The sequence below is a fragment of the Lissotriton helveticus genome, chromosome 11, assembly GCF_964261635.1.
Source record: "Lissotriton helveticus chromosome 11, aLisHel1.1, whole genome shotgun sequence".
NCBI lineage: Eukaryota > Metazoa > Chordata > Amphibia > Caudata > Salamandridae > Lissotriton > Lissotriton helveticus.
In genome coordinates this window covers 513,103,784-513,119,919 of record NC_136072.1, presented here as the reverse complement: position 1 = coordinate 513,119,919, position 16,136 = coordinate 513,103,784, and positions in this window count along the sequence as shown.

Below are 16,136 nucleotides of genomic sequence, written 5' to 3'. Positions count from 1 at the left end.
TTAGCACCCTTGGACTGTTATATTACAACAGAGTTCAATGCTATTGTATTGTATTATTACCATTCCTTGTATTGTTCTACTGTATCCTACCCACTTTTCTTTCTCCTCCTCTAGCTTTGAAACTTCAGATCTTGTGGACCCCCATTACTCCCCTTTTAGATAATAGCGCACAAAATTCCTTGGCACGCACACCGGCCCAACAGGAAGTTCTTAAACCCCCCTGATTTTCCTCCTAGTCTCACTTAGCATAATTTACTTCAATGTTGGAAAATACAATTGTGTATATCACTTATATATGATATGTTTCCCTTTATATGCTTGTATTTCCAAACTCCCCTGTTTTTTCATTTGATCTTATTCTTGTGTTTTTGTTATAAGATGATTGTATTATTTTGTACTGTATAATTTATAGACATTTTACTGTACTGTAGTGTTCCTTACCTTTATGCCTTATTATGTTTTAAATAAACTTATTTTAAAAACCTGAGTAAGGATGTAGGGAGGTGATGCACCACTTTAATATGCTCCTTGATTATCAGTATTGATATACCTGTTACAGAACCCAGTGTGTGTTCTAGAGTTCACAACACTGATTTGTAATGGGTTTATTTAATTGTTTATCCTGCCAGTCAATAACATGAGTGTAAGTGTAACACAACTGGAAGACTATAGTGTGGTGTTGGGTTCAATCAGGCCTACATACTCTGCTAAACTCTCGAACACCTTAGTATAGAAGTTGGCACGGACACTGGAAAATGCAAAAGACAAGTTTATTAAGACCCCATGGGGTGGTGGTACATTCCTACAGCACCCTTCGGCAATGCAAGAAGTAGCACACCGAACATTGGTGCGCGACCTCTTTTATACAGTTTAATAGCAATAAAAAGGTAGGCGTTTACAAGTTTACACATTTTAGGTACATATAAGGTCATTTTTGGAACACAGCCAACATGTGGGAGGAGTCCAGTAGTACTGGTCAGTTTGGGATAACATTCCTAAAGAATGACCAGCTGATGTATAATGCGCATGTGTGCTTGACCATTACTAAAAATAGCCTGTTGCTGGGCAAGGTAAACGACCATGGGTATCGAGAAAGGACGAAAGGGCATGCTGACCACGAGGCAGCGTGTTCATACAAAATGGAAGCCAAAGGATTCAAAATGGCCCCCGTATATTTTAGTCGAGTTGAGAGAAAAGATCGTGTAGCTGTGCTAAACGCTAACTCAGAAGCTGCCAAAATACGACAGACGGCCCTTTTAGCGTTTAGCAAAAGCTACCTCATAACGAAAGTAATCAGGGTTTTCATCATCGATATTGATGGCCATTATCTTCATCATTTCATCATTAATTTGTCTCTCTTGCTTAATAATAGCTCGTTTGGATGGAATACAAGCTGTGATACATACAGAACATAAGGTAGGGCCACATTGAATACATAAACAAAGGGAAAACAATATTCCAATAATAATACATAGAATAGTTAATAACTTCCAACCCCATGTACTAAGTAGAGTCCAGAACCAACTAGAAAAGGTCCATGTTCCATTCTCTGGGTGAATCTCAGCAGCTATTTTATGCAGCTTAGTAATAGCATCATACACGGAAGGTGAATTATCTGGCACGTACACACAGCAGCTACTACCGATAATGCGGCATGCACCTCCATGATCAGCTAATATCACGTCTAGAACCATCCGGTTCTGGAGCGTCACAATTCTAGTAATCTGCAATTCTTCAGTTACGTTTCCCAAAGCAGAGGCAGTTTCATTAGCAACTGCTTCCACAACACGTGTAAGTCGTCTTATCTTTCTACTGTTTAATGCAGCTCCTACAAATGAAAATAATCCTAAATTGAAATCTACATATTGCTGTAAAGAGGTATCAGTCTGGTCTACTCCATCAATATCCAATGTTCTTTTAACCCTATTTAGTACAAAATCATGGTACAATACGTAATCATTGTGATACATAGGTGGAGCAATAAACACAGGCGGTAATACAAAAGATATATAACAAGCTCCTAACCATCCAATTGGAAGACGGTGATATCCCTTATTTCCGCAAATGAAATATGTATTACGTGATGCTACAAATGCAATTCCATTTGGTGTATCAAATGTAAGCGTGATATTACATTCGCTTCGGCCTACAGGGATTGTACCTTTATTTCGAATACAAAGATCTGCTTTCGTATCAATAACAGTTATCACATGAGAGTTCGACACATTTATGAGTCTTTGATTTGTAAAAATACGAGGTGTAGATACATTGTCCGGACGGTATTCTTCCCATTCAAATGTAGTTCCTTCAGCTTGTGGATAGCCATCCTTATCATTGAAGCATATTTTATTTAGTCGAAAGAGCAGTCCACCTTTCGTTTGCCATCGTAAAGTGAAAAGAAGAGTGTACCAAGCATTGCAGGAACCATTATGAGAAAACGGGAGAGGAATAAGTGGTGTTCCTCCTCTCTTCTGATGTCCAGGCAACATTCCACATACCCAGCAGTTTGTTGTGTTAGTCGTATTATGAGTGTGGTGCAAAATCTGAATGAAACTGTTATTCAAATAAGTCTGTCTATGTCTCTCTTCATGATAAGGCAAAGTAAAATGGAAATGCTCAGATGGGCTTGAAGTGGTAGGCAGTAAGTGTTCTCGCACAGGAAACAATTGTTCTATAGACCAAGCTATTACTGCTATTACCACTATAGTCAAAACGAACAGCACAGCACCAAGAATTCTCCCATTTCGTGTCGGAGGAGGTGCCATAGTTCACGAAACAAAATTCGTCAGAAGCAAAACTTAAAAATAAAAAGTAGTTCGGGACTGAAGCTGCCGTTGGTTTTTTCTCCGAGATTCAAAAACGGGTGTCGCTACACTGGACAGAACTGATCCCCCCCCCTTGATATTCCCGGCTTCCGTTTTACAAACCTCAGAACGGTAACTAACCAGTTCAAAAATGCAAATGCAAGAAAAAATTATTTCCTGGGACGTAGATTGTACTTCACTCCATCAGAAACAGTATGGTCCGGGAAGGCTCCCTCCGATTCATTAGGCATAACAGCTGGGCTCTTTTCTGCATCCAAGATGTCTCTGTAGTCAGACAGCACCGCAGGGTTCACCAGATCCGGGGAAACACGACGACAATGAGTGGAATGAATCCACCGTTTTTTGTTGGTAACCCTAACGGCCGTTCGGGTCGCAAGCAGCACCTGCTCAGGGCCATGCCATCTCGGTTCCAAACTGCTGGACCTCTCGAACACACGGATCATCACGTGGTCCCCAGGATGAAGATCGTGAGCCTCACCAATGGAGTTATCAGGGAGCGCTTCTCGAACCTGTTGATGAATAGAAAGTAAATCATTTGTTAATCGTGCCAAATAATCGTTCATCATTATACAAGGCACATCATGTATCAAACGAGGCTTAGGAACTCCCCAAATATTCATCGGTCTTCCAAACACCACTTCATAGGGTGTGAGGCCAGATCGGGAATGTGGCACTGATCGAATAGACAGCAATGCCAAAGGCAGGGCGTCCGGCCATTTCCAATATGTGGATGCCACGATCTTTGCTAACTTCAGCTTCAGAGTTGCATTATACCTTTCTACCAAACCTGCTGATTGTGGGTGAAAGACAGCGTGGAATCTTTGCTTGATTCCCAATCCTTTCAGGGCGTACTCCACTACTTTCCCAATGAAATGAGGACCATTATCATTCCACATAAACTTACAAACACCATAGCGCGGGAAGTACTCTTTAAGTAACACTTTAGCTGTTGTCAATGCTGTATTATCTTTCGTGGGGTAAGCCTCAATCCATTTGCTGAAGGCACACACCACCACTAAGACAAACTTGAGGTTATTACAGCGCTCCAGCTGAATGTATTCCATTTGCAGTACTTCGAATGGTGCAGTAGGTGGAACAAACCCTCCTTTGGGAGTATAAGTCCCTTGTCCAGGATTGTGCTGTAAACATATCAGACAGGTCTGAACCACTCTCTTGGCCGTACTAGCAATCTCAGGATTTTCCCAAACCCGTGTAAGCAATTTAGTAATTGCAAAAGCTCCAACATGTGCCAGCCCATGTGTCATTTTAACCATTGTTTGTAAATAGGCCGTAGGTAATTTCCATTTTTCCATGTCTTTACTACGCCAGCAACCCTCATCATCCAACACTCCTTCGGTTGCCCATATTGCGAGTTCTGCTTTAGATGCTGATTTCTGTATATCTAATATTTCTTCTCTAGTATCATGCCATCGCTCTGCCTGTGATTTCACCACATACATGGGAGAGTCATTTTGTAACATGGCAGTCTCTCTCGCAATGCGATCTGCAAAAGCATTTCCTTGTCCTATTTTGTCTGTCACCTTTTTGTGTGCGCTGCACTTAACTATCGCTACTTTCTTTGGACACAAGAGTGCATTCAGGAGATCGCGTACCAATTCTCCATGCATAATATGCACTCCATGTGAGGTCAAGAACCCTCGTTCTTTCCAGAGTAGGCCAAAATCATGCACTACTCCGAAAGCGTAGCGACTATCCGTGTAGATGTTCACACATAGTCCAGCACTTAACTCACATGCTTTCGTTAAGGCTATTAATTCCGCTGCTTGGGCCGATTTCTGGGGTATTCGTGCTGCTTCTACCACTGTTTTAAGTGTCGTGATCGCATAGGCTGCGGAAGTCGTACCATCTGGTAACTTCACACACGATCCATCAACCCACAGTTCCCCATCTACATCTGGAAATGGTGTATCCTGTAAGTCAATACGACCCTTTGTTTGCTCCTCAGTCAGAAAAACACAATCATGTTGTTCTTCCTTCTGGGTCTCAGCAACAGGATACGGCAATAAAGTAGCGGGGTTCAGTGTAGCACATCTCTTTAGTGTGATATGCGGGGCCAACAGGGTTAGCTCATATCCTGTTAGGCGGGGGCTGGTTAGATGCTGTGTTTTCGTTTGATTCAACAAAGCATCTACCGCATGGGAAACTAACACCAACAATTTGTGTGACAGAACTATACCCTCACTTTGCCGTATAGCTACTGCCGTTGCTGCAACTGCTCGAAAACATCCAGGCAATCCTCGAGGCACAGGGTTGAGTACCGCCGAGAAGTATGCACAGGGTCTCTGCTTATCTCCGTGTGTCTGCACTAACACTGACAACGCGCACCCATGCTTCTCGTGTACGTACAATGTAAAGATCTTCCTATAATCAGGTGTACCTAACACTGGTGCAGAACAAAGAGCTTGTCTCAATTGTTCAAAAGTATTCTGACATTCATCTGTCCATTCAATAGGAATCGGTGTAGTTTTGGATAACAATGCTAACAAAGGCTTGACAATGTGTGAAAATCCTAGTATCCATTGTCTACAAAAGGACGTCAAACCTATGAAAGCACGAACATCCTTCTGAGTGAGGGGGACTGGTGTATCTAATACTGCTTGAATTCGATCTGGTGTCAATGCACGGCCCTCCTTAGACAAAAGATGACCGAGGTAGGTCACCTTAGGTCTACAGTATTGTAACTTTTTCTTCGAAACCTTATGATTGTTTTTAGCAAGGAAGGAAAGCAAAGAAAAAGTACTCTCCTCACATTGTTCCTGTGTGTCTGCTGCAAGTAAAATGTCATCCACCTACTGAATAAGAGCCACCCCAGCCTGTAATTCAAAAGAATCAAGCTGTCTTTTTAAGGCCTGACTATAAATGCTAGGACTTTCTGTATAACCTTGAGGAACTCGACAGAATCTATACGATTTGTTATTTAATGTAAAACCAAAAAGATATCGACTGTCAGGATGTACAGGAATCGAGAAAAATGCATTTTTTAAGTCGATGACTGTAAAAGTAGTTGCCGTCGGTGGAACCAACGTAAGCAACGTGGTGATGTCAGACACCACCGGGTACTGAGGCACTACTATCTTGTTAATTTCTCTCAAATCAATAATAAAATGGTAAACCTTAGTATCTGTATCTCTCTTAAGGATCGGAAGAATTGGGCTGTTACAAACATTATAGGGAACTTCCTCAACCACCCCTGCCGTAATCAAATCATTTACAATGTGTATCAATGCAATTTCGTCCTCCCTAGATATCTTGTATTGTGGGACACGTGGCAGAGATACTCCCTCCTTTACAGTAATACACACTGGAGGAATAATCATCTGCCCTACATCAGTATCAGAAGTGGCCCACAACGTTTTTGGTAGGGAGGCTAATACTTCAAATTCTTGGAGAAGACACACTCGTTCAATTTCTGGATAATTTTCATTTAACACAACCCGTACTCCTTCCGGAGCACAACGAATAGTAGCTCGAAAATGTTTTAACATATCGAGCCCCATAATGTTATCTGGTGTGTTTGGGGACAGCAAAAATGGACATGGGGTAGCAAATTTATCAACATAAAATGTAACAGGTTGAGACAGTGGGCTAAGAGTAGGTGTTCCATCGAACCCTATAGCTGTAATTACCTCGCCAGACAGGGGAGCCCTTGGAACCAAGTGTTTGGACAAAGCGCTACGAGTAGCTCCTGTATCAACCAGAAACTGATCAGCAGAACCCAAGACATATGCTTCTATATATGGACCTCTTTGATCAACTGGTACCTCAACCGATTCCACACCCCATCCTACGCAATCCTATGCATGACGCTCGTCGCGTGACTCAGGCGAGTCACCCTCATTTTCTGGTATTGATTTCGTCAATCAAACGTATTATAGTCTGTCTGTCCACGACCCCTCGCTTCATTCCTTCCACGATCATTCGCTCCACCCCTCAATCCTCCATAATTATTCCTAGACCTTCCACTTCCTCGACCACGCTGATTACGCTGTTCTCTCAGCACCGGACAATCTGAAACCCAGTGTCCAAACTGTTTACAGTATGCACACTGATCCTCAGAGATGTCGGAACGGGGAGGAGGCGCATTATTATACGATCCTCGTCTACCCCTATCATTCCCCCTCGTAGTCTGGACCTGAGCCAACATTACCTTCGTCTTCAAATCCTTCACTTTCTTATCACTACTTTCCTTTGCCTCCAATTCCTGTCGTTCATAGTATTGAGCCATAGTCAATAAAGAAGCAGGGGTTGCCGTGGTCCATGAACTTTCACTCGCCTTTAATCGTTTTGCAATCTCCGGTAGGAGATTAGCCACATACTTATCAACAAATAAATGCCTGCCTGTATCTTCCGTTAATGATTGGCCACTGTAATCATGGAACGCTTCCTCAAAGCGAGAAAAGAAATCAGAGACCGATTCATCTGTCTTCTGTTTACAAGAGGCCAACATGGTCCAATCAATTTTCTTAGCGGGAACGAGCGTTTTAAATTTGTTTAATATAGCCCCTGGGAGTTCCAATATTAATTGACAAGGCTTACATGTTGGTTCCCTGTCTAAATCAGCTTGAGCTATGTCCTTCCAACTCGCCCCAAGAACCGTTGGGTCATCAAACTTACGAATCGCTCTCCACATATCAGTGGGCAATATCAGCCCAAAAAACAGATCAATATCAACTAGTGTCATAATACACGAAGAAATTGCACTTTCAACACTTTCATAGAAAGCCGCTGGATTTTTACGGGGATCAGGCAAAGCATTTTTAAGCGCCATAACATCTGCTCTATTCCAAGGCGTATAAACCCAATTATATATAAAATAACCCTTCGCGTCTTTGGACGTTTTATCGTCATCTGTGCCATCCCCTTTATGAGGGACATACAAAGGCGCAGCTTCTCGCATAGGTCTAACATTAATCGCAGCGTTCTTATCTGTTCCAAAGATAGAGCATTCTTTGGATATCCCCGTCGTTCCAGACGCAGGTGAACCCGATGTCTTTTCCGACTCCCGTAGCCGCGACGCCTCATTCCGTAGCTGAACCAAGCGCTTGAAAAACTCATCCGCATCTGAAAGAACAAAGAGACCTTTACGAAGGTTATCACGACCCTTTGATATATCCTTAGGTTCTAGCTCAGAAGAATACTTTCTAAATCGGTCAACAACCTCATCTCCAAAATGATCTAAGAAATACAATCGTTCCTTATCAGACCATTGTTCCATATGCTTACTAATCTCAGAAACATTTACAGTGTTAATATTAAGTTTTCGTGCAAGCGAACGCAATTCCGCAGTTCGATCCGAAGATAACCTAGTACGCTGTGTATTCTGATCTTCCTCATCCGATTCCTCATTCGGAGCCGTAGGTGCAACATACGGAGGCGGACAACGATCTAATAACGAAAAATCATCTATTTCATTAGTAAGAACCGGATAAAGAGGACGTCGGATAGGGAATTGCCCATTAATCTGTAAATTACGTTCTCGAGTCTCCCTCTCTTTCTGTTCCTGTAACTCCTTCTCCTGTAGCTGTAAAGCTTTGTCACGCGCAGCCTTTCGCTGCACCTTCTCCGCCAAGGCTTCCTCATGCTTCAGTCGTTCACGCACCTCTTTCTCCCACATACGCACACAATCAAACATATCCTGTCTAGACCTACGCTGAAACAAACACTGCTCTACATATTGCACCTTTCGTAAATCGAATTAACATGTAGTGGCCATTGCAATTCACGATCGGCTTTGGTATACTTATGCCACAATGAACTATACATTATTGGCGGAATACCAAATTTAACATACATCTCTCGATTTGGAGTCCCCTCTGGGGGAGCCGGCTGTGATTTATTTAATCGATAACTGGTACCATTTCCAAGGCAGCACATTCCTCGGAGTGTGCTGAGAACAGGCATGTTAAAATATCACGAAAACGTGATACTACCTAAAATGGCACTTAATGTGCTTCATACACGGTGTGCCGCTCAAACAAAAAGCAAAATCAGAGAAATATCCCTACATGCCTGCCTATGTGAGGTGCACTCCACATATACTTCAAATTCATAGGTCCAAACGTTAGCTAACTCAAACAAATTCAAATTCAAATTCAAAAAGCCACAGTAAGTGTCAGTAGACTACCTTACCAATCATAAGCTTACCAAGTATCTTCAAACGTCCAAAGTCCAACTGCCAAGCTCTTTAATCGAATCAGCCAAACGGCACTACACGACAATCCAAGATCAGAATCTCAGTCGAGGACCGGCGCCACCTGGAAGGTCAGATCAGAAGGAAGGAAGAAACACCTTGGGTGCCAAGACTCGGGTCACTCAAAGGCAGCGATCGCTTCCATGGCGAGTTTCCAATCCTTCATCACGACCTCTCCTTCGGGCATCCGAGTCGCCGATGAGTCCCTTCGTGGTCGCCAATTGTGGTGTTGGGTTCAATCAGGCCTACATATTCTGCTAAACTCTCGAACACCTTAGTATAGAAGTTGGCACGGACACTAGAAAATGCAAAAGACAAGTTTATTAAGACCCCATGGGGTGGTGGTACATTCCTACAGCACCCTTCGGCAATGCAAGAAGTAGCACACGAACATTGGTGCGCGACCTCTTTTATACAGTTTAATAGCAATAAAAAGGTAGGCGTTTACAAGTTTACACATTTTAGGTACATATAAGGTCATTTTTGGAACACAGCCAACATGTGGGAGGAGTCCAGTAGTACTGGTCAGTTTGGGATAACATTCCTAAAGAATGACCAGCTGATGCATAATGCGCATGTGTGCTTGACCAGTACTAAAAATAGCCTGTTGCTGGGCAAGGTAAACGACCATGGGTATCGAGAAAGGACGAAAGGGCATGCTGACCACGAGGCAGCGTGTTCATACAAAATGGAAGCCAAAGGATTCAAAATGGCCCCCGTATATTTTAGTCAAGTTGAGAGAAAAGATCGTGTAGCTGTGCTAAACGCTAACTCAGAAGCTGCCAAAATACGACAATAGTAGCAAGTGGTATACACAAAACAAGATGCTAGTTTTATTATTCCACATTACTAGATGGTTCAGAGTGACATACACAGCTTAATTTTTTCAATAAGGAAATGCCACTATTTGCTCGTGGTCTGGGTTAGGACTTTGTGGAAAGGCCAGCGGTGATGTGTTACTTCTGATTTCAGGTAAATCCAGGGTAAAGAGATGTCGGTGAAGAGAGGATTTAAGAATTGATCAGGATTACCTGAGCGGCTTTCTTGTGTTGAATTACCAACCTAAACCACAGTGATGCATACCCAGGTGAAGTTCGTGAGCGGCTTTGCTGTAACTCTGCAAAAACTGGATTATTCTGAAGGAACACAAGCAAAAAGGAAATGCACAAGAAGTGACTGTTAAAGGGGTTGAAGAGGGAAATTTTTGAAGGGAAACAGAATAAGAACATGTTTTCAAAGCTACATTTATCTATAGGCTTTCCACAGAAACTTTTGAGGTCAATTAACTTCCTCTCTAGATGGGGGGTGCAAAAGCACACTAACACAAATTATAGTACCTTTGGTGCCTGATTTAAAACTTAGTGTTATAAAATGGAGAGAAATGTCCGATATTGTGGACCCCCATTACTCAATTTTTAGATGATAGTGCACACAATTCCTTGGCACGCACACTGGCCCATTAGGAGGATCTTAAACCCCCCTGATTTTCCTCCTAGTCGCACTTAGCATAACTTACTTCAATGTTGGATTATCCAATTTTGTATATCACTTATATATGATATGTTTCCCTTTATATGCTTGTATTACCAAACTCTCCTGTTTTTTCATTTGACCTTATTCTTGTGTTTTTGTTATAAGATGATTGTATTATTTTGTACTGTATAATTTATAGACATTTTACTGTAATATATTGTTCCTTACCTTTATTCCTTATTATGTTTTAAATAAACTTATTTTTAAAACCTGAGTGAGGAAGTAGGGACGTGATGCACCACTTTAATATGCCACTTGATTATCAGTATTGATGTACCTGTTACAGAACCCAGTGAGTTTATTTAATTGTTCACCCTGCCAAACTCAAAAAAGGAGTGTCAGTGTAACACAACTGGAAGACTATAGTAGCAAATGGTATACACAAAACAAGACGCTAGTTTTATGATTCCACATTACTAGATGGTTCAAAGTGACATACACAGCTTCATATGTTCAAAAGGGAAGTGCCACTATTTGCTCGTAGTCTGGGTTAGGGCTTTGTGGAAAGGCCAGCGGTGATGTGTTACTGCTAAATTCAGGTAAATCCAGGGTAAAGAGATGTCAGTGAAGAGAGGATTAAAGAATTGACTAGGATTACCTGAGCGGCTTTATTGTGTTGAATTACCAGCCCGAGCCACAGTGATTCGTCCCCAGGTGATGTCGAGAGCGGCTTTGCTGTAACTCTGAAAAAACTGGATTATTCTGAAGGACCACAAGCAAAAAGGAAATGCACAAGAAGTGACTGTTAAAGGGGTGGAAGAGGGAACGTTTAAAAGAGAAACAGAGTAAAATCAAGTTTTCAAAGCTACATTTATCTGTAGGCTTTCCATAGAACACTTTTGAGGTCATTTAGCTTCCTCTGTAGATGGCGGGTGCAAAAACACACTAACACAAATGACATTACCTTTAGTGCCTGATTTAAACCATGGGGTTATAAAATGGAGAGAAAGCTTATATATGTATTATTCCCCCAGCTTTGCCCATGAATATACTCATTGTAATATTTTACCTCAATAGTGCCTATGAGCCTAATTTGATGAAGCTTGCCCAAGAAGACATTTCATGCGTACTAATTGCTATGCATATGTCTGAAACCTTAAGCCTGCAAAGTAAAAGCAAAAAAAGTTACCCAAAATAAAGTATCACTCTACCAGAGGTGGAAGCTCTGCCAGAACTTCTCCCAGTGATGCAAAGTATGAGAACCCACCCGCATGCTGGCCCACCGCCAAAGCTGCCCAGTCACACCTGATGTACCCACAACTGTTCTTCAAGAGTCTCTCCTGCTTGCTCCCTTCAAGCCAGTTGCTCTCCCTTGCTCCTTTGCCCCCTCCACACCTTCAGCTCCCTTTAGCTCGCATTACCTCCATTAACCGCTCCCTCACAGGCACTCCAGCTGGCTGTGCGAGAGGCATTTCAAACATTTTGCCCGCCCTGATAAAATGATTTCCCTCTTACAGTGGAAGTCGTTCTTGAGATTCCATAGGCATCCATGACACCCATTTATAATGCTGTCTCCAGCATTATGGTTGTAATTCATGACATAGTGTCACTATATATAATGGTGCCTGCCATACTATAATGCCGGCTATGGCCTGATTGTCGCAATTCTTGGCAAATTGTCGGCAGCCATGGTTCGATGGTGCCAATTCACAAATGTAAATTATTTTGAAGTGGCTCAGCGACTCAGAGAAGGGAGGACTCTCAAAGACAGGTTCGGAATAAATGGCACAGTATTGAAATGGTACAAATCCTACCTCAAAATACACATCAATGTGGAGACTCTCTCTCCAAACCGACTCCAGTGGTTCACCACAGGGCTCAATTTCATCCTCTTTTCTTTTCAATGTCTATATCGAACCACTTGGAACACTTTTGAGCAACCTAGGAGTTTTCTATCATCTCTATGTTGATGACACCTTAGAGTCTATGTGGGTGCTGATTATACAATCTTATCCTCTTCTCTTTCCGAAATTCAAAACTGGAGAAAATATCAGCACGTAAAACTAAATAGACAAAACTTGAAGTTTTCTTACTCTCTTTGGCAGCCGATTCCCAGCTGAATCAATACTAGCTAAGTAAAATCAGATCTGTAAGCTTTCAACCTCAAATTGCTGAGTCCTCTAAATTCCTAGATATTACATTGTACAAGAAACTCAACCTTGGAGCCCTTATCAAGGGCCTTTTTCTAACTCAAATTTCTCTATACCTGAAAACCTTGCCCACCACCTAATGACTTTGAAACTGTTGTGCAAACTCATGTAATTTCCCTCCTTGGACATGAAAACGCTTTCCTTCTGGTCTACCACAGAAAAGCCTTACACAGCTCAAAGCGGTCCTGCTAACTCACACAAATATGGCCACATCACACTGGCCCTCTCCCCCACTACATAGGCTCCCGATGGAGGCAAGTTGTGTTTCCAAAACTAGCTGTGTCATCTACAAGGCACTACACTTGAATACTCCCATGGATCTTTCACAGAAATCGACCAATTTTAGGGTCTCCTGTAGCGCCCAAAGGAAAGGAATCCTTAGCCTCCAGAGTAAATGTTGCATGAAAACTCTTCTGATGAACAGTCCTTCTCAGGGCTTGACCCTAGGATATGGAACTCAATACCTGAGCGTGAGACTACTAAAACCCTTCTACTTAAAAATGTCCTCAATACCTGCTTTCCAACCTTATCCTACCAGTTTTTCTTTATTCACTCTAATAAATATTGCAACCCATAATGTGCTTCACCTTTGCTTATCTAACCTATTACAACTAAACTAAGGAACTGCCTTAGAAAAATGAAACATATTCTGAATACTATGCCTTTTTAGCTTATACTATTAAACAAGCGTAGCCATCTCATTATCCAAACCCTAGGAGAGATAGGAAAGAATTATATGCGCTGATGTCTATATCATTTGTACATATCAGTTTTTATTTGTGCTTAATTTAAGCCTATGGTTGCTTGGGGGTGGAAAAGGGGGGAGGGCCAACATCCGTCACTAATTTTTTGGGGGACCGTCCCTTACTTGTCTGCTTCAGACATTTACTTAAAGCTTGAGAGGGAGAAACACACAAAGTGGAAAAACTGAAGAGAAAGACAGAAAAAATATCACAAATGGAGTAAAACAGGACTCTGCAAGGGTGAGATAAAAGAGCAGAAAGTGTCTGGTAGTGGTTTAAAGAGTCATGAGGTGGATTTAAGACTATGAACCCCTGGTTTTTAGCTCACCGAACTTTACTTGCATCTGCTACGGGCTTCTCAGCAAAGCTTGGGGATCCTGGCACTCAATCTTTTACAAATTAAGCACTGTCTGTCACCTCTATGTAATAAAGTGGAATCACTGACAAAATATCGAGTGACAAAATATTGTGTTCCTGAAATAAATATCGATGACATCCCATCTTCATAATGGTAAGTACGTACACATTTGTTTTCCAAATAGTTGTTAAAAATATTGAAGTAAAAAATATCGTTTTTTTAATGTGTAAAAAAGAATGTAAAATAAATTAAATAATACATATAACTTAAAAAAATATTTATAATTATCAGAAAATTATAAAAATTATAAATAATAAATGTATTGTAAAAATAAAATAAACATACATATATAAAATGGGATATATATATATTTACTCGATAATAATTAATAAACAATTATTTTAATAAATTATAAAATGTTAGAAATATATTAAAAATGATAAATATATATATATATACACACATCTGTATTATACATTAAATTATTAAAATATTTATTAATTTGTAAAACTACATTTTACACTACATTAAGTGCAACAGTAGGGAAAGTGTTGGATAGCGGAGGTAAATAAATTACTATTCCCACTCCAGCGAGTGCAACAGTAGGAAAAGTGTTGGATAGCGAAGGGGAGTAATTTACTATTCCCACTCCACCGAGTGCAGCAGTAGGGAAAGTGTTGGATAGCATAGGGGAATAATGTTCTATTCCCACTCCAATGAATGCAACAGTAGGGAAAGTGTTGGATAGCATAGGGGAATAATTTACTGTTCCCACTCCAATGAGTGCAACAGTAGGGAAAGTGTTGGATAGCGGAGGGGAATAATTTACTATTCCCTCTCCAATGAGTGCAACCGTATGGAAAGTGTTGGATAGTAGAGGGGAATAATTTACTATTCCCACTCCAATTAATGCAAAAGTAGGGAAAGTGTTGGATAGCGGAGGGAAATAACTTACTATTCCCACTCCAATGATTGCAACAGTAGGGAAAGTGTTGGATAGCGAAGGCATAAATATTACTATTCCCACTCTAAGGAGTGCAACAGTAGCGAAAGTGTTGGGTAGCAGAGGAGTCAAAATTACTATTCCCACTCCAACGAATGCTATATTAGAAAAAGTGTTGGATAGCGTAGGGGTGAAAATTACTGTTCCCACTGCAGCTAGTGCAACAGTAGGGAAAGTGTTGGATAGCGTAGGGTATAAAATGATTATTCCCACTCCAGAGAGTGCAACGGTAGAGAAAGTTTTGGATAGTGAAGGGGTAAAAATTTCTATTCCCACTCTAGTGAGTACAATAGTAGGGAAAGTGCTGGATAGCGTAGGTGTAAAAATTATTATTCCCACTCCAGTGAGTGCAACAGTAGGAAAAGCGTTGGATAGTAGAGGGGAATCATTTACTATTCCCACTCCCATGAGTGCAACAGTAGAGAAAGTGTTGGATAGCGAAGGGGAAAAAATGATTATTCCCACTCCAGCAAGTGCAACAGTAGGGAAAGTGTTGGATAGCGGAAGCATAAAAAATTACTATTCCCACTCCAGGGAGTGCAACAGTAGCGGTAGTGTTGGATAGCGGAGGGGTAAAAATTACTATTCACACTTCAACTAATGCAAAGTTAAAGAAAGTGTTTAATAATGTAGGGGTACAAATTACTATTCCCACTCCAGCAGGTGCAACAGTAGAGAAAGTGTTGCATAGCGGAGGGGAATAATTTACTATTCCCACTCCATTGAATGCAACAGTAGGGAAAGTGTTGGATGGCTGAGTGGAATAATTGACTATTTCTACTTCAATGAGTGCAACAGTAGGGACATTTTTGGATAGTGAAGGGAAATAATTTACTATTCCCACTCCAGCAAGTGTAATAGTAGGGAAAGTGTTGTATAGCAAAGGGGCTAAAATTACTATTCCCACTCCAGAGAGTGCAACAGTAAGGGAAATGTTGGATAGCGTAGGGGGGGAAATTACTATTCCCACTCCAGCAACTGCAACAGTAGGGAAAGTGTTGGATAGCGAAGACAAATAATTTACTATTCCCACTCCAGCAAATGCAACAGTAGGGAAAGTGTAGCATAGCGCAGGGGAAGAAATTACTATTCCCACTCCAATGAGTGCAACAGTAGGGGAAGTGTTGGATAGTGCAGGGGGTAAAACGAAAGATTACAGCTATTGAACATAAATCCCCAAACAAAATAAAAACAATACAATTACCAAAAATATTTATCAATTAATAAATTATTATTAATGACCAATTAATGATTAATTTGTTTAAACTAAATTACTTTCCACCCTCTACCCCAATAAACACCAAAACACACAC